This window comes from Oryctolagus cuniculus, unplaced genomic scaffold (assembly GCF_964237555.1).
Source record: "Oryctolagus cuniculus unplaced genomic scaffold, mOryCun1.1 SCAFFOLD_77, whole genome shotgun sequence".
Classification (NCBI taxonomy): domain Eukaryota; kingdom Metazoa; phylum Chordata; class Mammalia; order Lagomorpha; family Leporidae; genus Oryctolagus; species Oryctolagus cuniculus.
Genome location: NW_027208393.1, coordinates 85,647 through 105,533, shown reverse-complemented (window position 1 = coordinate 105,533; position 19,887 = coordinate 85,647). Strand labels below are relative to the sequence as shown.

The 19,887-nt window shown below is 44.1% G+C and overlaps 1 pseudogene; it reads right to left on the bottom strand.

Annotated features, from left to right (window-relative positions):
• Positions 1-5,731: 5,731 nt before the first annotated feature.
• On the bottom strand, positions 5,732-7,742 carry LOC100357975 (palmitoyltransferase ZDHHC5 pseudogene; annotated as a pseudogene).
• Positions 7,743-19,887: the final 12,145 nt, after the last annotated feature.

Here is a 19,887-nt window from a genome sequence, read left to right as displayed (position 1 = left end):
CACCAATCTGAAGCCAGAAGCCAGAACCTATTCCAGGTCTCCCACACCGTTGCAGGGACCTAAGGACTTGGGCCATGTTCTACTGCCTTCCCAGGCCATAGCAGAAAGCTGAATCAAAACTTGAGCAGCCAGAACACAAACCGATGCCTATACTGGATGCCGGCACTGCAAGTGGTGGCTTTACCGGTAACACTATGCCACAGTGCTGCCCCAGGAAATGTTTTCTAAAAATGAGAAACATCATGGACAAGAAAAATATTTTTTCTTAAGCCATCAGGGTCATGTTCAGCATCTTTACCTACATGTGGAAACTGCCCAAGTCTTCCAGAAGCTGCAATCATATCTTAGCTCAGTCTTGAAGGAAAAATGCTCTTGTTTTCCTGTAGGTGCTGTGTGTACATCACTGGTAGTAGCAAGCCTGTGCTTGACTCCTCCAGGGTGAGTTTTGGTGCAAAGCTTACTGTTTAGCGGTGGCTTGCTGCCCCCTGCTGGCCCTCTGGTGGAACTAATAAAGTGTTTGGCAGATACTGACAAATTGTTGACAAACTTTCAAGACCCTACATAATGATGAATAGCAAAGTTAAAGTGGTCACAACTTCCCATTTTATAAAGCTATAGGAATGGAGACTGAGCCTCCTCTAATCTCAGTTTCAACTGTATCCCATTACCTTTTTTATATGCATTTCATTTCCAATCATTTCACAATGTTTGCTATTGTCCTTTGTGATTTGTTTCTGTAGCTCCTAGGAGTGTGTTCTTATTTTCCACATATTGTGCACTTCTCAAATGTTCTTCTGTTACTGATATTCCAGGCGAATCTATTGTAGTCATAGGATGTCCTTTTTTATTTTTATTCTTTTAATTTTGTTGAGGTTCTTTTGTGATCTAGCAAAAGGTCTTCTGCAGGCCATGTTCTGTGAGTACTTGAACAGAATGTGTATTTTTTTGTTCAAGTACATGGTCAAGTTGCTTTATCATTTCCAATATATTGCAAACCTGTTCTGTCCATTATTAAGTGACATATTTCTGTCTCCTAATATTAATTTTTTAAGAATTATTATATCTAATGCTGGACTAGAGAGAGAGAGAGAGGCATTCCTCTGCTGATTTTCTTTCAAAATTGCTACAAAGCTGGCCAGTGTTGTGGCGCAGTAGGCAAAACCACTGCCTGCAGTGCCAGCATCCCATATGGGTCTTTGAGTCCTGGCTGTTTCAATTCTGATCCAGCTCTCTGCTATGGCTTGGGAAAACAGTGGCAGATGGCCCAAGTCCTTGGGCCCCTGCACCCAACTCCAGCCATTTTGGCAATCTGGGGAGTGAGCCAGTGGATGGATGACCTCTCTCTCTCTCTGTTTGACTCTCTGTAACTCTTTCACATAAATAAATCTTTTGAAAAGGTGAGCTAGCCAGGAGCTGGATCACTAGAACTGCCAGAACTAGAATGAGTGCCACAATTGGTGGCTTTACTCCCTATGCCACAGTGCCCCTTCCTAATATTAGTCTTGACCAGTCTTTTCTCTATGAGTTTTGTCATTTTCTTTCATTTAATGTTGGGCTTATTTGTTAGATACATGCATATCTAGAATTAATCTTATCCAGGTTGATTGACCCTTTTATTACTCTAAAATGTCATTTATCTGTAGTACCTTTATTTTAGAGTTTATTCTCTTATTGGAATGGTCAGCAAGTATATACATCTCTTTTATAATTACCTTACATGGCATATCCATATTTCATGCTTTAACCTCTAATACTTTTGTATTAGAAGCACCACTGTTCTGGTGCTTAAGGTTCATTTACTCCATGATTCTGGCTTTTTCAATTTATCTTAAAGATTTATTTTATTTTATTTCATTTTGAAAGACAGATACAGCAATCATGAAGGGAGCACAGTCCAGAGTAGGCAAAGCAGCCCCTGGTACAAATCACCCCTGTGAGCTGTTTTGCTGCTTCCTGAATATTTCTTTGAATCAGAAATAACCTGAGCAACTAGTTGTTGACCTGGTGTCATTGGCCTAAGGAGTTTCAGACTGGCAGAAACCAGATTAAAATTCCAACTGAAATCTAGGGAAATGTATTTGGTAAGTATCAAACTTGTACATGGTGCTACCAGGTAATATCTCTTTTAATATTTTGTTCAGCTGTTAGTGGACATTGGTTTTTTTGTTTTGTTTTCAAAAGCTTGAATTGATTTGAATGACAGAGGTACAGAGAGAGAGGGAGACAGAGAAAGAATTTCCATCCATGGGTCACTCCCCAATTTGCCATAATGACCAGGATTGGGTTGGTCCAAAACCAGGTATCAGGAGCTTCTTTTTCCAAGTCTCCCACATGAATACTCTGGTTTCTCTTCAGATCGTATAAATCTTTCTCCTTTTACCAAGTCTCCCACATGATTTCAGGGGCCCAAATTCCTGGATCATTTTCTGCTGCTTTCCCAAGCACAATAGCATGGAGCTGGATTGGAAGTGGAGTAGCTGACAACATAGGAGGTGACTTTACCCATTATGCTACAATGCTGACCCCTGAAAATTGCATTTAAGAGCGCTCTCCCTGGGGCCAGTGCTGTGGTGTGGTGCCAGTTTGAGTCCTGGCTGCTCCACTTCCAATCCATGTCTCTGCTCTGGCCTGGGAAAGCCAGTAGAAGATCAGCCAAGTCCTTGGGCCCCTGCACCTGTGTGGAAGACCCGGAAGAAGCTCCTGGATCCTGGCTTCAGATCACCACAGCTCTGGCTGTTATAGCCAATTGGGGAGTGCACCAATGGATGGAAGACCTATCTCTCTCCCTCTGCCTCTCCTTCTCTCTGTGTGTTACTCTGATTTGCAAAAAATTAAATAAAATAGAAAGAGAGCTCTCCCTTTTGTAGTCAGATATCTCTTCCCTGAGAAATTGCTTTCTTATTTTTTTAAAGATTTATTTTATTTATTTGAAAGATAGAGTTACACAGAGAGCTAGAGACAGAGAGAGAAGTCTTCCATCTGCTGGTTCACTCTCCAGATGGCTGCAACAACCAGAGCTGCTCCAATCCAAAGTCAGGAGCCACAAGATTCTTCTGGGTCTCCCACATGGGTTCAGGGGCCCGTGGACTTGGGCAATTTTCTATTGTTATCCCAGGCCATAGCAGAGAGCTGGATTGGAAGAGGAGCAGCCAGGACTAGAACCAGCACCCATATGGGATGCCGGCACTTCAAGAGAGGGCGTTAACCCACTGCGCCACAGTGCCAGCCCAAGAAATTGTTTTCTAACTTGGTTCTTTTACAGGTCTGGACTAAACAGCAATTGTGATCAGACCTCTATTCTTATTGCCCCTTAACACTTATTTTCTAAAATAAATAAATTGTATTTGGAAACTACAAAAGAAAAAGCTGTTTTACTATAATACTGCTTGACCTCCTTAAGACTGAATAAGAAATGGCCACTTAAAAGATCTCTGAATGGGGCTGGGGCTGTGATGTAGTGGGCTAAGCTACCACCGCAGGTGCCTGCATCCCATGTGGGCATGATTTCTAGTCCTGGCTGCTCCTCTTCTCATCCAGCTCTATGCTGTGACCTGGAAAAGCAGTAGAGATTTGCCAAGTGCTTGGGCCTCTGCACCCATGTGGGATACCCAGGAGGAACTCTTGTTCCTGACTTAGGATTGGCCCAGCAATGGCCATTGTGGCCATTTGAGGAGTGAACCAGATGGAAGACCTTTCTCTCTGTCTCTCCTTTCCTCTATAACTCTACAGATGGTCTGGGTGGAGGCTTCTTGGAAATAGAATTCAGTTGTTTACAGTCGATGGTTACATGTTTCCTCATGAGCTGTCAGTGAGGTCTGCCTTCTGTCATTTAATTTCAGTGGGCTCCTGAAACTCCCATGCAAACACCATTATTCATAGGTCATTCAAAACACCAGCAGCCAGTGAGTGTCAGCCAAAATATGAAAATTTTAACTAAGGTTAAAATTATGTTCTGTGTATTAAGTACAATGAATCAGAATCAGCCTTTTGAGTTTTCTTTCATAGGAAAATTTTTCAAAATCGTAGCTTTAAGGAGCTGGCACTGAGTCATAGCTGGTAAAACCACTGCCTGCTGTGCCATTATCTCATATGGGCACTGGCTTGAGTCTCGACTGCTCCACTTCTAACCCAGCTCTCTGCTGTGGCCTGGGAAGTCAGTAGAAGGGGGCCCAAGTCCTTGGGACCCTGCACCCATGAGGAGACCCCGAAGAAGCTCCTGTCTCCTGGCTTTGGATTGGCCCTGTTCCAGCAGTTGCGACCGTTTCGGGGAGGTGAACCAGCCAATTGAAGACCTCTCTCTCTCTTTGCCTCTGCCTCTTCATAACTCTTCCTTTCAAAAAAAATAAATAAATCTTTAAAAAAAATGTTGCTGCTGAACACTCCCAAAACTGCCAGGAGGAATTGCTACAGCAACTTCAAATGGGTTCATTTGCCTGAGACAGAGCAAGTCATTCACTGGCTCTGGGGTAGTGAAAAGAAATTATAACTTTAGTTATATACTATCTCAGTTTCTTAAGACATCTAGGTATTGCTGTTAAGTATAAACTGGGTAAAGCAAATGACATAAATGTTTCTAAATACAAACTTAAGTACTCTTTTTTTGTTTGCTGATAGATCAGGATTTCTCTCATTTGTCAGTTGAAAATGGCTAATCAGAATAAAAAATGAAAGGGACTCTGTGAAGAGGCTGGAGTCTCCCCTATTTAGAGATTAGAACCCAGGTATCTCCTCTACCCAGCACCATTCTAAGGTGGGCTGAGGGGTAACCCCTAGGGGACATCTGGAGGGGCCTAGGCCTGCCACTCCTTTCCTCTGTCCTGTTTTTGGCATGTGATGAAAAATATTGCATTTTGGATTTTTCTCTTCTGTCCTTGCACTTTAAAATCACCTTAACTGTAGCCTAGGGGAAGCTCTGAGGGGCTCACTTAAGAAAGCCACCCAACCCCTCTCCCAAGAAAGGGGAGATTTTCTAATAGTGTTTTGAATTAGGCCAGATGCTTTTCCTGATCCCCCTCCTACCACCACCACCAATGTCATGGGGCTCTGACCCCTTTCCTGGGAAGCTAAATGCCAGTAAGCCTAGAAAACTAACTTTCCACAAGTCCTTTCTTCTTCTAACCAAGAGCTCAGACTCCTCTCTCCCCAGGTTTCTTTCATGATCACTTAGCACCAACAGGGGGTTCTACTACTTCCTTAGTTGGTAACAGACAAGAGAGGGACCATGGGGGGAAAGGAAGACTCTGGTGTCTCCCCTCTTTTCCTGCTGGTCTGAGGACCAGGAAAAGTAAGACCCTCCTTCTTTTACATATCCCTCCCTCATTTTCCCATCCCAAGATAGATATATAATTTCTTTGATATTTATACACACACCTGGTAACACAGAAGATTAAAAAATAGGATCTGTAACAATAATAAAAAAATTATTTCTGGTTTAAAAATGATCTGGTTCCCTCCAGGGCAAGCAATTGCACAAATGTCCACTGAGTCTGGTCCAGGAATTAGGGAAGGAAGGTCTTAAAAGGTAAAAGGGGGGAGCTACTACCCCAGCCTCAGGGCCCCAACTCTCCAACTCCCCAACTCGGTTGCATTTTATAAAACACTCATCCTCTGGGAATCGGGGTTTTGAAAAATGTCCATGCAGGGGAAGGGAGCCCCTTGAGGGAAGGAAGGTGGCCACCCGGGGCCCTTTGGTGTAGACACAGTGGTGTGGGGAAGGGGAGGCACTGACAGCTCACACCATATCTCAGGTGGTACCACCCACTCATGACAGTTTCTTGACTCCTCCCCTTGTGGGGCCAGGGGAGGCTGAGCTGATGCTCTTGGGTTGCTGTTGGATTTGCTGTGGGCAGTATTGAGCTGTACTTCATCTTCAGGCATCAGCAGTGGCTGCAAGGCCACTTCCTCTATCTCAGGGACACCAGGTGGGGATTTTTGGCTGCTGTAAGATGTTTAACGGCCCAGATATGGGGTGGTTGGACCTGGTTCAGGGGACCCTAGTCCCTGGCCCCTTAGCCTTTCTGCCTTCCCCAAATGGAGGACAGCAGGGCGTCCAAGTGGAGTCTTGCTCGGTGGTGATCTCTTCAGATCAGCTAAGGAGGAAGCCCTATGAGGGCATGCCTGAGCCAGGTGTTGACTGAATGCCTGAGTCTCCCAAGTCTGGCTCTTCCTCATGGACTGGGAGCTGGGTGACTGGTGCAGCAGCTTCTCTCATCCCTGGAGGGAGGCCACAGATTGTCATAACGGACTGGTGAGGGCTCTCATGTTGGACCTGTTGGCACCAAATGTGGATGCCTCTCGGCTTCCTGTTGCTGGGCCAGGAATACTGACAGGAAGGGAGAGGTGTAGCTGAAAGCTGGGTCTGGCTCAGGCTTCCGTTGCGTGTCTGATTGGCCAGGCTCTTACAGGAGGTGGAAGTGGTGCCTTCTGAACGCATGGACTGCAACTCATCCAGTACAAAACCTGTTCTCTGCGCCGACTTGAGGCTGGAGGAATGAGAGCCACTGGAAAGTGGATCGAAGTGAAAGCTTTTGCCAAAGGTGGGAGAACAGAAGCTCTCGGGTTCCAAGCTGGGCTCTGAGTGGTAACTGGGATGACGACTGCTCTCTGCAGTTGAGGTTGGCTTCCTCAAACTGTCCCCATGACTAACTTGGTGCTGGAGGAATGAGGCAGGGCAGCTGATGCACTGCTGCTACTAAAACCCGGCCGACACTTGTACATGGTTGGTGTGGGGGACTGTCCTTGCCCCAAAAGCTGCTATCTCCATTAGTAGCCAGGCAAAGGTGTGTTCGCAGTCCCATGCAGCTGCTCAGGTCTGGCATAGGAGGAGGCCGGGGTTTGGCATTTGCGGACTGGCTCTCTGTTGTTTCCAAGCTTCCCTTAGACTTAGTTCCCCTAAGCTCTCCCTGGATGCCATTATCCATGATCTTCACAGTAATCTGACACTTCTGGCTGAAGGAAGGGAGGTCTGATTACAATTGTCTTCTCTTTCTTTGGTCTTCCCAAATATCTGAGTGTTGGGGAATTGCAAAGTGCATTGTTACAGCAGCCATTGGTGAAGGGGCTCATGCCTCCCCAGAATTTACCCATAACCTGTTCATTGGCTGTGCGTCCCCAGGCCACCAGCACCACATGAAACCCTGTGAGGCCAGCTACAGGGATGAAGAATAAGCCAGCAACACACATCACTGCCATTGTGACAGTGTGCAGACCCCTGAGAGCTCCTCTATGTGGTAGAGGACATAAAGGAGGCCAAAGCCAAATATACCCATAGAGTGGGCTGTCAAGGAAAGGAGGAAGAGGAAGAAATAATGCTAGTTCTGGCGGCCAATACAGTTGTTCACCCAGGGGCAGGGATGATCAAATTCCTCCACACAATTATCACAGACACTGTGTGGGAACGCCGAGGAGGACAGTAGCAGCGGCAGGTGGCACATCCTTTCATGCACACCTGGATGCCATTGATCTCCACTGTTTTGTCAAGGGAGCTTGAAAATCTTCCTTGTCCTCATCTTCCTCAGCTTGAGGGAAAATGCCTGGGTCCATGAAGGTGGCCCTACTGAAATTGGCCAGAACAAAGAGAAACATAAATGCATTGTAGATGGGCACTGCAGGTGACATATTCAGGCTTAGTTCTGGACACGTACAAGCAAAGAAGAGTGTTGTAGCTCCCACTAAGAAGATAGCGGCTGCTGAGGTCAGGATGTGTTTCTGGGTCTGAATCTCTGTCCAGACTCTGCAGGCATGTTGGAGCTCTGAAGGGACATCTAACCTGCTGCATAGCCCAGGCCTACACAGAGGCAGAACGGATAAGACAATGGGATAAGGGAACCAACAGAGAAGAGTACAGAAAAACAAACAAACAAACAAAAAACAAACAAAAAAAAAAATCAGGGAAACCAAAAATTTAGAATTATCATCCTTCCACATCCCCAAACAAAACTGAAGGTCAAAATATCTCAAACGAAGGAAAGCATATGGGAGGGGGAAAGGTGATTGCAAGTGATAAATAACCGCTTCCCCAGAACAAAGCAGAAGAGGAGGTTAAGAAACACAACTTGGGGGCTGGTGCCGTGGTGTAGCAAGTAAAGCCGCTGCTTGCAGTGCCGGCCTCCTATATGGACACCAGTTCGAGTCCTGGTGGCTCCACTTTTGATCCAGCTCTCTGCTATGGCCTGGGAAAGCAGTAGAAGATGGCCCAAGTCCTTGGGCCCCTGCACCCACGTGGGAGACCTGGAAGAAGCTCCTGGCTCCTGGCTTCGGATTGGCACAGCTCCAGCCATTGCAGCCAATTGGGGAGTGAACCAGCAGATGGAAGATTTCTCTCTCTCTCTGCCTCTCCTCTGTGTAACTTTCAAATAAATATTAAAAAAAAAAAAAAACACAAGTTTAACAGCTTAGAAATGGGAGACAAACAGTAGGTTGTACACATACAAATGGCTGCACGTAGAGAACATGGACAGTCAGACAGATCAAGGTACTGCTCATGGACAGAGGCAGGTCTTCAAAAAAAAGAAGGGGAAATATCAAGGCAGGGCAGGAAATTCTGAGCAAGGAAAATTCCTGAGGAGATACTCTAGTACCTCCACGACTACCACACTCCCACAAAATGTGAGCAGCACCTAGAAGAGGTGTGTACTGTGCATTTTTATCCACGAAGGAACCTGCAGCCCCTTCCAGCGTGGAAGAAGAGCTGTTTTCACTGCAGCCCTTGTCAGTTCTAGGCAGCCTTCTCAATTCCACCACTCCCTCACCTTGACTTCACCAGGGTTTGTAGTCTGCAATGGCTCTGTAATATTATTTATTTCTCTCTTGGTGGCTAATGCTGGACTACAGCTGTTACAAGTTGAGTTGTAAAGACTTTCCTTTAAGAAGAGAGAAAACAGAGAGAGAGCAAGCTGCTCTGTCTTCAATCTCTTCTTGCTATTCCCAAGCCCTTCAAGGGCCCCATTTCCTATAGAGTTCATCCAAAACTGAAGGAAAACTTAAAATCCTTGAAGCCTTTTCTTCCAATAAGCAGAATAAGACGAAGACATTGATACCACGTGATACTTTAAAAAATAACTCGGGATGAAGGCACAGTTCCAAAGATGTCCCAGTTTCCAGGTTAGTCACTGTGTCTGGTCTTTCTTCTTCAATCTTGGGCTTTCCAGACATAGAGTTCAACTGGGTTATGGTGCCTCCCTTGGAGCAGTGCCCATCACCGCCACCGTCGTTGTCACCACAGCCTCCCGGCAGTGCTGTCCAGCCTCTGACGGGCAGCACAGAGCCCCCGCACGCTGCACACCTGCACCACTCCTCCATGAGCCAGCGCACAGCCATGGCTCTCAGGGCAGGGTATCGAGCCCTCCCAGTGTTCCCATTGGCTCCCTGCCCCGGGCACGTGAGACGTTTCTCTCATTCATGAGGGTCACGCAGTTGCACCTGCCCCTACTCACTCTGCCATCCACCCATAGCCCCCACCCCTTCTCCGCTCTCAAAGTTAAGTACTCTTAACATCTTAACATTCTTTAAAAGTAATTCAAGAGGAGTCACTGTGCACTTACTCCTCATGTAGGATCTCTGTCCTTAATGTGCTGTGCATTGAGATTTAATGCTATAACGAGTACTCAAACAATATATTTCACTTTGTGTTTCTATGGGGGTGCAAACTGTTGAAATCTTTACTTAATGCATACTAAACTGATCCTCTGTAAAAAAAAAAAAAATTATCAACTCCCAACTTGACTCTCACTGGGATTAAACATGACAATAGGTCTGATCTGATTTCATCATCATTTTAAAAAAATCATCTATTATTCCTCACTTTATGTTTCTGTGTGGGAGCAAACTGTTGAAATCCTTACTTAATGTATACTAAGCTGATCTTCTGTATATTAAGATAATCGAAAATGAATCTTGATGTGAATGGAAGGGGAGAGGGAGTGGGAAAGGGGAGGGCTGTGGGTGGGAGGGACGGTATGGGGTGAAGCCATTGTAACCCATAAATCGTACTTTGGAAATTTATATTCATTAAATAAAAGTTAAAAAAAAATAAAAGAAAGAAAAAAAAAAGTAAGTATGAAATTTTTAGCTTGTTTCATTTTGAAAATTATGTTAATTCATAAGTTTTTAAAGAATTATTTTGAGATGGTGATGGGGCTGATGCTGTGGCATAGTAGCTTAATCCTTCGCCTGCAGTGCCGGCATCCCACATGGGTGCCAGTTCTAGTCCCAGCTGCTCCTCTTCCAATCCAGAGAACTTCTGCTATGGCCTGGGAAAACAGTAGAAGATGGCCCAAGTCCTTGGGCCCCTGCACCCATGTGGGAGACTGGGAGGAAGCTCCTGGCTCCAGGCTTCGGGTTGGCACCCCTCCAGCCATTGCGGCCATTTGGGGGCTGAAGCAAGATGGAAGACCTTTATCTCTTTCGCTCCCTCCTTTTCATTGTCTGTAACTGCACCTTTCAACTAAATAAATAGAATCTTTAAAAATAAAAAAAAATTATTTTGGGGCCAAAATAATGGCATAGCAGCTAAAGCAGCCTCCTGTAATTCCATTATTTCATATGGACACCAGTTCAAGTCCTGGCTCCACACTTCTTACCCAGCTCCCTGCTAGTGGCTGGTGAAAAGCAGCAGGTGGCCCAGGTGCTTAGGTCCCTGCACCCATTTGGAAGACTCAGATGAAGCACTCTGACCCAGTGCTGGCTGCTGTGGGCATATGGAGAGTGATCCAGCAGATGGAAATGCACGCTCTCTCTCTGTGTAACTCTGACTTTCAAACATATAAATAAATCTTTAAAAAATGAATTATTTCAAAATGTAAATTTTTGTCATAAGGTAGAAAGGCTTCAATACTCTAGAATGTAAGGACAAAAATAGGACAAAAACTGAAGGTTTAAGTAAGTTGCAGAAAGCATGAGCACATAACAGAAGGTTTGAAGTAGCCAGCACTATGGCGCAGTGAGTTAATGCCTTGGCCTGAAGCACTGGCATCCCATATGGGTGCCAGTTCTAGTCCTGGCTGCTCCTCTTCTGATCCAGCTCTCTGCTATGGCCTGGGATATCAATGGAAGATGGCCCAAGTCCTTAGGTCCCTACACCTGTGTGGGAGACCTGGAGGAGGCTCTGGCTCTGAATTGGCACAGCAATGGTCAATGCAGCCATCTGGGAAGTGAACAAGCAAATGGAAGACCTCTCTGTCTCTACTCCTCTCTAACTCTGACTTTCAAATAAATAAAATAAATCTTTTAAAAAAAGGTTTGAAAAGGAAAAATCTTGTAAGAAAAATTGTGTGTGTGTGTGTGTGTGTGTGTGAAAGCCAAAAGCTTCATCCAAATCTCCCACATGGGTGAAGGAGCCTAGCACTTGGGCCATCCTCCACTGCTTTCCCAGGCACATTAACAGTGAGCTTCATCAGAAGTGGAGCAGGGTCTAGCACTGTGGCAGAGTGCTGAGATGGTAGCAGCCATTTGAGCAGCAGTTCATGTCCCAGCTATTCCATTTCCAATCCAGCTCTCTGCTAATGCACCTGGAAAAGCAACAAAAGATGACCCAAGTGCTTGAGTCCCTACAAGCACATTAGGAGACCTAGAAGAAGCTTCTGACTTTGGCCTGGCCTAGCCACAGATTCTGTGGCCATTTGGGGAGTGAACTACTAGATGAAAATATGTCTGTCTTTTGGAATCTCTCTCTCTCTATAATTCTGCCTTTCAAATAAATAAATAAATAAATAAATAAACTCTTTTTTACACATGTGGAACAGTCATTATTCAAACCAGCACTCTGGGATGAGGCATCCCAGACAGCTGCTTAATCTACTATACCACAATGCCTGCCCAATTATAATTTTAAAAATTTACATTGTTGTCTAAAATTTTGGAATGAATATCAAAGGTACACTGAAATAAAATTAAAATTTGATGCTTTTTTTAAACAAGCTGTTTAAAATATGTGCATATTGATATGTTAGTAAATATCTGGAAATAGCCTTGGACTTTAATTTTGGAATCTGTTTTTTTTTTTTTAAAGATTTATTGATTTATTTCAGAGTTCCAGAGAGGCAGAGGAGAGAGAGAGAGAGATCTTCCATCCTCTTGTTCACTCCCCAGATGTCCTCAATTGCCAGAGCTGAGCCAGGAGCCAAGAGGTAGGAGCTTCCTCCAGGTCTCCAACATGCAGGGGCTCAAGGACATGGGCCATCTTCTACTGTTTTCCCAGCCATAGCAAACAGCTGAATCAGAAGTGGAGCAGCTGTGACTCAAATTAGTGACCAAATGAGATGCTGGCACTGCATTTGGCAGCTTCATGTGCTATGCCATAGTGCTGATCATGATATCTTTTGTTTTTAAAAAAAAACTGCAGCATCTCCTTTTAAGAATTCTTGCTGAGCCAGCGCCGTGGCTCAATAGGCTAATCCTCCACCTTGCGGTGCCGGCACACCGGGTTCTAGTCCCGGTTGGGGCGCCGGATTCTGTCCCGGTTGCCCCTCTTCCAGGCCAGCTCTCTGCTATGGCCAGGGAGTGCAGTGGAGGATGGCCCAGGTGCTTGGGCCCTGCACCCCATGGGAGACCAGGAAAAGCACCTGGATCCTGGCTCCTGCCATCGGATCAGCGCGGTGCGCCGGCTGCAGCGGCGGCCATTGGAGGGTGAACCAACGGCAAAGGAAGACCTTTCTCTCTCTGTCTGTCTCTCTCACTGTCCACTCTGCCTGTCAAAAAAAAAAAAAAAAAAAAAAGAATTCTTGCTTAGTTTTTAACCATCTGTGAATTTTCTAGTCAGCTTCTTTAATCTTTCTTCTCCTTCCTGGTTGTGACTCTTAAATTTTTCTAAGTAATGGGTTATTTTATATGCTATTTTTCTATTCAAGGTTTTTACTTCCACTTTGGTGACTGACCAAAAACCACAAATGTTGTGCCTCAGCAAACAATCAGAATTGTTTGGAAAAAGCTGAGTCTTAAGAGTTACAAGTTGTATATATACTTGTTTTATAAAATCATCAGATTTATGAGTAAATCTGGTTTAGAACTGGTTGAATCACACTAAGCAGATGGATGCTATTTCAAAAGTATAAGTGAGCCTATTTTGACCAAATATTTTAAGCCCTTTTGACATCCTGAGACTTTCTCAGAATCAAGGTTCTAAATTTTTTCACTTTGAGATTTTCAGCAGGAACCCTTGATGGGTCAAAGGATATATGTCTTATCTTTTAGAGGTAATAGTTTATCATGCAACTTGCATTTTAGAAAAGTACTGTCATGAAATTATGCTCAATGTTAAATTATATTTATATAGATATGCCATTGATATAAATGTCCTAGAAGTTATATAAGTTTTAAAATTTGATAGTTCTGTTGTGTTGTTACTAGTCACGATGGTTATCTTCATAAAAAGAAGACCCAGAGTCCTAAAAGGGACAATAGGTGTGTAAAATCCTTCAGTTTCTTTCTTTCCTTTTTAAAGATGCATCTGTTTATTTGAAGGCAGAATTCCAGAAAGGAGGGGAGAGAGAGAGAGAAAGAGATTGGATTTCTTCTGTTGGTTCACACTCCAAAGGGCCACAATGACCAAAGCTAAGCCAGGCTGAAGCCAGGCAATATGGTCATAATTCAAGTTCTCCCAAATGGGTACAGGAGCACACACACTTGGCCATCCTCTGCTGCTTTCCCAAGTGCATTAGCAGGGAGCTGGATCATAGTGGAGCAACCAGGACTCGAAGTGTAACCCATACAGGATGCCAGCATCATAGGCAGTAGCTTAACCTGCAATGCCACAATGCTGGTCCCTCTTTAGTTGCTTTGTAACATCCTGTACGGAATGAACATAAATGGCTCATGTCAATTAATCAATTTCATAATTTTAACTATGTTTATTTAAAGACTTCTGTCATCCATAGTTTTGTATTCTTCTCTAAAAACACTTGTAATCAATTTCACAGAAAATGTTCTTGAATACAGATTTTTGGCTACTTTAGACAAGAATTTCGAGAACTTTGAGGGAAAGAAAAAAACTAAAAACCCCATCAACTGGTAATGGAGGGGCCAGTGCTATGGCACAGTGGGTTAAAGCCCCAACTTGCAGCTCCAACAAAAACCAAGAAATGGGGGCCAGCCCCATGGCACAGTAGGTTAATCCTCTGCCTGTGGCACTGGCATCCCATATGGGTGCCAGTTCTAGTCCCAGCTGCTCCTCTTCCAATCTGCCTCTCTGCTATGGACTGGGAAAGCAGTAGAAGATGACCCAAGTCCTTAGGCCCCTGAACCCATGTGGGAGACTGGGAAGAAGCTTCCGATTGGCACAGCTCCAGCTGTTGCAGCCATTTGGGGAGTGAACCAAAGGAAGGAAGACCTTTCTCCCTGTCTTTTCCTCTCACTGTCTGTAACTCTACCTCTCAAATAAAATAAAATCCTAAAAAATATAAAGGGGCTGATACTGTAAGATGTGGACTTGGTCACCCAAGGCTAGCTGACATGTCTAAGAATTACAGCCACTTGTTCACTGAATTAGACACAATAGTTCACATTTGGGCAGTTTTTTACCATTGTGCATACTGCTCACTGTGCATACTGGGCTCACTTCTGGAAAAAGGAAGGCTACTGGCTCATTTCTGGCTATTTGGGAGAGTCTAAGCCATTCTATTTGATAACTGAAATATTACCAAAAGAAAAAAAGCCTTTTTTTTTAATTCAGCCACATTGTCCACGGGCCCCTCTGGAGACAATAAATGTGAATGACTACAAGTATTGAACAAATGTGTCCCAGCAGGCTATTCTAATGGCCCTTTAGCAGGGGTGGAGGACTTCCATACCCTAGCCACATAAAGCCCATAAAATCATTTGGTCTGACCCTGCCAAGGCAACTACAAATGGGATTCGATATTCAATCTATGCAGACTAAATCTTAAGTTGCCAAGGCAACTATAAACGGGACTTGATATTCAATCTATACAAAATAAACCTTAAGTTGATAATTTTGTATGTCATGTGAATGATGTTATAGACACCAAAATGTCCCTTGGAATAAAGGCCCTTTGCTTTAAAGACTACAGGCCTTGAACAATAAAGGCTGGAAACAGCTTCAAAGACAAGAAGATTCAACCATTGAACACACAGCAGTAACTCCTCCAGAATCTATGGAAGCAACAGCACTGTTACCAGGTATCTTAGAACAGAAGTTTAAACTCAAAGTCCTCACCCAGGCCTTATGTCTCAGATGAGGTAAGGGTGAACACTCACACTGACTTGAGTTAGGAAAGAGGGATGTTGATGGTCTGAGTTTTTATTGGGATAAAGATTAAAGACATACTTTGGGACTTCCCTAGATTCAAGAAACATGGAAGAGATATACAGAAATCTGTGTTTCCCAAACTTTCATTGAAGCTAGTCCATATCTCTGTTCTATTTGTATGAACACTGGCTATTCATCTTCGTTCTATACATAGAACTGGAGAATGTGATTTTGCATATAAGGCACTGGCAAATTATATTCAAAGTGTCTTTTTTTGTCTTAAGGATTCATTCTTTATTTAGTCATTTTTATTAGCTTAAGGGAAGACCGGGGAGCAATGGGACAAGCCTATCATTTTTTTTTTTAGAAACATTTTATTTAGTGAGTATAAATATCATGAGTACATCTTTAAGAATAGAGTGATTCGTCCCACCATATCCACTCTCCCACCCCTACTCCCTCCCTTTTTCCTCCTCCCTCTCCCATTCCCAGTCCCATTCTCCATTAGGATTCCTTTTTTTTTTTTTTTTTTTTGGACAGGCAGTGGACAGTGAGAGACAGAGACAAAGGTCTTCCTTTGCCATTGGTTCACCCTCTAATGGCCACCGCGGGCAGCACGCTGCAGCCAGCTCACCACGCTGATCTGAAGGCAGGAGCCAGGTGCTTCTCCTGGTCTCCCATGGGGTGCAGGGCCCAAGGACTTGGGCCATCCTCCACTGCACTCCCTGGTCACAGCAGAGAGCTGGCCTGGAAGAGTGGCAACCAGGACAGAATCCGGCACCCCGACCGGGACTAGAACCTGGTGTGCTGGAGCCACTAGGCGGAGGATTAGCCTATTGAGCCACGGCACCGGCTTGAAGGATTCATTTTCAATAAACCTTATACACAGAAGACCAGCTCTGTACTAAGATTTCAACTATTTGCACACAGACACATACATTAAATATTAAAAAAAAAAAGCTTTCTGAGAACAACCTTTATAGGTATATCACATACTACGACTCATTTAGGACCGAGGTCTTGCATGCGGAGTAAGTGTACAATGACTCCTGCTGTAATTTAACAATTAAAGCTCTTATGTATGATGTCAGTGATCACCCAAGACTCTTGCCATGAGTTGCCCAGGCTAAGGAAGCCTTTTGAGACCACAGTCTTTATCAGCATTTAGGCAAAGCCAAAGGTAAAATGGAAGTTCTGTCCTCCCTTCAAAGAAAACTACATTCTTCTTCGATGGCTCCTTCTTTCCACTGGGGTATCATTCATGGCAATCCTTCATGTAGGACTTTTTTTATTTTTGCCACAGTGTCTTAGAATTCAATGCCTGAAATGTTTTCATGGGCTTTTCAACCACACAAGAATGCTTTAAGGGCTCATTCTGAGGTCACTATGGTATATAAAATGATTGTCATTCCATGAGTCTGCTGTATGAACTGCTTTCCAACTCAACATGTCTTAAAATGCAATGTCTGGTCTTACTCTAAGTCTCTTTTTTATTGTTTTTTAAATATTCATTTATTTGAAAGACAGAGTTACAAAGAGAGAAAGAGACAGAGAGATCTTCCAGTGGCTGGTTCAGTCCTCAAATGGCTGCAACAGCCAGAGCTGGACCCATCCAATGTCAAAAGCCAGGAGCTTCTTCCAGGTCTCCCAAATGGTTCCAGAGTCCCAGTACTTGGGCCATCCTCTGCTCATTTCCTGGGTGCATTAGCAGCAAGATGGATCAGAAGTAGAGCAGCTGGGACTCAAACCCATGCCCATATAGGATACTGGCAAGGCAAGCAGTGGCTTTACCCTCTACACCAAAGTGCCACCCACATGCACACAAATCTTAATCAGTGACTATCCCTGGTTTTAAACTGAAAGTTTTCTGGCAGAAAAATCACTAATTTCTCTGGTTTCTCTTGAGATACAGAAATACTACCATGTTCTTGCTTTTATTAATGCTGTAGAATGGTTATATACCTGCAAGGTAAAGCTATGCAGAAACTGGCTGTGTAACCCTTCTATTTATATATAAGATTGCTACAGCAAAACCCAGAACTAGCAAGTTTTTTTCCTAAAGAAATGCCTATGGTGGCTGCTGTTGTGGTGTAGCAAGTAAAATTGCCAACTATGACCCCAGCATCCCATATGAGTACTGCTTTCAGTCTTGGCTGCTCCACTTCCAGTCCAACACCTTGCTAATGGCCTTGTAAAGGCAGAAGATGACTCAGTACTTGTGCCCCTGGCTGATGCAGCCACCTGGGGAAGTGAACCAGCAGATGGAAGATATCTCTCTCTCTCTTGTTAACTATTAAGTAAGCAAATGAGTAAGTAAAAGAAATGCCTCCAACCTCCTCTCCTTTCATCCTAAAAATACCCCCACATTACCCCACAAATTTCACAAAGCAGTCTAACCAATCACTGTCCCTTTTTCCTAAGGATGGAGAAGTAACAAAAAATAAAAACATCTAAAATGAAACCCCTATAAAACAAAAGCAGGACCAAGCATCTCCTCTGTCTCCCTTAGACCAAGGCGTCCTTATCCATATTGTACCAAAAATAATTCACTGAATTGAGGGAGTGATACAGCTGGCCTGAACACAAGAAGTCAGTTTTCTGCAACAGATAGAACCCTGCTGGTCAATATTGTCTGGATGGGTTTATTTAGGGGAGTTCCACATCTAGGTAAGGAAACATCCCAGTCTGGAGCAGCAAATAACTACCAATTGTATGTAAACTCCCAGATTCACTGACGCCCACTTGAACACCATTACACTTCCCTAAAGAATATAGCATCTTCAACTAGGAAGATGAAGGTCAAAAGCATCACGAACCGATCAGGAACCTGGACACAAGCTGAACATGCATCTGTCACCTCTAATTTCAATCTATAAGAATCTTTGCCTCTAACTTCCTGGGGAGCCCTGGAGTTAAGTTCCTTGCTCTGGTCTTTAAAATAAATGCTTCTTTACTCCACCATACCAAAGCCAGTGATTGGCTTACTGTGTCTTGGGCAAGTATATACAGGTTAGGGGTTCTACAGCAACACCACCAACCAGATTGGAGGTATGTCCTGCAATAAGGGCAGAGATGGGACTTGAACCCAGGCATGCTGACATAAAAGATAGGCTTCTCAAGGAGTGCTCCAATCATTATGCCAAATCCCATTCCCTTATATTTTTAAACTAATTTTTTCTTTGAATTCCAGATAGACTGAAGGACACAGCAGAGATCACCCATCTGCTGGTTCAGTCCCTAAATGCCCACAATAGTTTGGGCTTAGAGGCCAAAGTGAGGTGCCAAGAACTCATTCTAGGCCTCTCTCATGGATGGCAGTTGGGCCATCTTCTGTTGCTTTTCCAGGTGCATTAACAGGGAGCAGAATTGAAAGTGGAACAGCTGGGATAGGAACCAGCTCCTATATGGGATGCCAGTGCTCCAGGTGGTGGCTTACCCACTATACCACAGCATCAGCCATGATTATATTTCACACCTCTGCTTTTGAAAATATTTAGAAATATTTTGAAGCTGCAAATTACTGATTTGGGCTTGTGCTGTGGTGCACCAGCCTGTAGCATCTGCATCCCATGTGGGAGCCTGGCTGCTCCACTTCCAATCCAGCTCCCTGGCAATGCACCTTGGAAAGTAGCGGGGGATGGCCAAGTCCTTGTGCCTCCGCACTGATGTAGGAGATCCAGGACAAACTCCTGACTTTGGATTAGCTCAACTCCGGCAATTGTCATTTTGTCAGTGAGCCAGTGCATAAAAGACACAGCTATCTTTCTAGCTATCACTCTCCCTATCTCTTTCTGCACCTATTTCCAATAAAATAAATAGAAAAAAAAATACAGTGTGGCTTTGGGGGGCCACTACTCAACACTCCCTCCCCAGATTTAAAAAGTCAGTGATAGAGAATTAATGAAGGCATTAGTATAGGAGCTCACATCTTTTCCTCTTGCCTCAGACTAAATCAGCAATGAGTGCTCCCCAAGTCTGTACTGCAAAATCCTGATAAATTTGTTATCACACTTTCATTATCTGCCAATCTCTGAATCTGTGTTGGGATTCCTTCTCCCAAACACTCTGGGATACATATAAAAACAACATAGCCCAATGCAGCTACATCTGATTAAAACACTCAATGATGGATAATTGACTTTACATGAAAAAAATAAATAAGCCACCCAGGAACATCTTAGAAAATGATTGCTTCTCTGTTGCTAGTTAAGAGAAACTCCCAGGGAATAAGCACTTGGCCTGGTAGTTGAAGACCCACATTCCATACTGTGCTGTCTGTCTCAAGTCCCAGTACTGATTCTGTTCCAGCTCCCTGCACATGCACAACCACGGAAGCAGCAAGCGCAATAGTTGTCTCTCTGCCACCAATATGGGAGATCAGATGAATAACCAGCTTCTGACTTTGGCCTGGCCAGTTCCAGCCCATGCAAAATCACTATCTCTCCCTCTTTCTCTCTTTGTTTATGTGTATGTGTCTGTCTCTCTTTGCCTTTCAAATAAAAATTTTTTAAAAATGAGAAACATCCTGGACTGCAACAAGGCTCATGTGCAGGATCATTTCCTCCATGTGGAAACAGCCCCAAGTCTTCCAGAAGCTGCAATCGTGCTTCCTTAGCACAGTCTTGAAGGAAAAATGTTCTTGTATTTACTGTAGGCACAGCACCTACACCACCTGGTGGATTAAG